This window comes from Pan troglodytes, chromosome 14 (genome assembly GCF_028858775.2).
Source record: "Pan troglodytes isolate AG18354 chromosome 14, NHGRI_mPanTro3-v2.0_pri, whole genome shotgun sequence".
Lineage (NCBI taxonomy): Eukaryota > Metazoa > Chordata > Mammalia > Primates > Hominidae > Pan > Pan troglodytes.
Genome location: NC_072412.2, coordinates 102,470,211 through 102,472,361, shown reverse-complemented (window position 1 = coordinate 102,472,361; position 2,151 = coordinate 102,470,211).

Here is a 2,151-nt window from a genome sequence, read left to right as displayed (position 1 = left end):
ATACTGCTATAAGGAACTGCCCAAGACCAGGTAATTTATAAAGGAAGGAGGTTTAATTGACCCACAGTTCAGCATGGCTGGGGAGGCCTCAGGAAACTTACAATCATGGCAGAAGGTGAAGGGGAAGCAAGGCATCTTCTTCACAAGGTGGCAGGAAGGAGAAGTGCTGAGCCAAGGGTGAAAAGCCTCTTATAAAACCATCAGATCTCACAAGAATTTACTCAGTATCACGAGAACAGCCTGGGGGAAACTGCCCCATGATTAAATTACCTCCACCTGGTCTCTCCCTTGACATGTGGGGATTATGGGAATTACAATTCAAGATGAGATTTGGGTGGGGACACAAAGCCTAACCATATCTCTTAGGGTATGGAAGAAGGTGGTAATATAGTTGATGACTTTTAACCAAGGTAATATATAGAAAATAAAAATATTTTCTGTAGATTTCAGAAAGGTGTGCTGTAGATATACTCATATGAATATTTCATAGGGAACTCCTGTGGAGGTGTCCAGAAGGCAGTAGTAAATGTGCTTGGAGTTTTGTAGACAAGTGAGGTCTATATATTTGAAAGGTACCAGGATATAGGTGATAACTAAGGCCACAGGCAGAGATGGGGTCACATAGACACAACATGCAGGATAAGAAGATGAGAAGGTGAAGATCAGAAATTTCGAGGAAATATAGCTTGAGGGTCAAAAGACAAGAAACCGTTGAAGGACTGAGAGTGAACAATCACAGAAGTAAGAGGAGAAGCAGAAAAGATTGAGGTTTTGGAGCTCAAAGGAGGCAAGTGTTTCAGGAATGAATAGGTAAGGGATGGGAAGCTCAAGGTGACTCAAGAAAAGATCAAGCCAGTGTGGGAACTTTGAGAGAGCAGCTTCATTAGAGCAGCAAAATGCAGTGGGAAAGCCTAATTTTATAAAAGAGTTAAATAAAAGGAAGGTAAAGAAATACTACAAGCCATTTTCCAGACCCATATTTCTTAATTTGAGTCTAGAAACTGTACATTAGAAACACTTGTTTGAGTGTTCTGTGACTTCCTCTGCAACACTTATATAACAAAGTTCCTTCTCTATAATTTTCCATATGTATCCGGAGAGACAAATGCAGGAAGTGCAAAAATAATCTATCTTTTTCCCAAGTTTTGCAGGAAATGTCTGCTTTGAGAGAGGACTTCTTCTCACTCCTCAGAGAGCAGGGTGCCTTGAATTCTTTTCCCATTGCCCACAGCAATAATTCAAGAACTGCAGTGACAAATACTGTCCCAGCATCTTAGGAAATGGCATGGGCATGTTTCTCTCCTTCATAGTAGTAGAAGGAAGGGGCTTCAGATCAAAGACGAAATTCCAATGAATGCCTCTTTGTGGTCAAGACATCTAGAAGGACTATCTTGGCTATACTGACATTCCAATAGCAGTATTTCTGAGGCATCATAAATCAGTAAGTAGTCTTCTTTGGATCAGAATAAACTGAGTGAACCTTGGCTAAGTGCTCTTAACTGGACAAGGCCTACAGTAGATTTAAGGGATTAATAACTCAAACTTCCTCCAGTTCACATGATGACACAGCTTGACACTGTCATAGGAGCACCCAGTACCTCGCTTTGCTCACTCAAGTTAAATTGCCTCTTCTTTCCTCCCATGGTTATTTCTTAGTGGATTTCCTGGCCAGCTCACACTAATTTATTTGTTTAAGTCTCCCCCATCTAGCTTTCCACAGACCCTACAAAATTAAAAATTGTCAGTCCCCATAACTGCCTGACCTTTTCAATGGGAAAAGTTCAGATACTGGCCCACTGGGGCTAAACAGTAATTCTGCCAGAAGCAGCTGTGGCCTCAAAGAGTCAATGTAAATATTTCAACAGTTAAATAATCAGTCATAGATCTTGGACCAGGAAACTACAAATGTGGAGCAAGGCACAGAATCTTGCAGGTGGAGGAAATTTAAAAGGAACACTATAGAAGTGATAACTCATAACAATAAAACCTTGTTTTTATTCCTATAAAACAAGAAAAAGAGCTTTAAGGTAAAATAATCCTACTTCCAATAAATGGCTACTTTTCAAGAGAACTCAAGATAAAAAAATGGAAGAGCATGCAGGAGACTCCATTCATCCGGACTTTACAATATGAGTGCTACATCAGCACAGG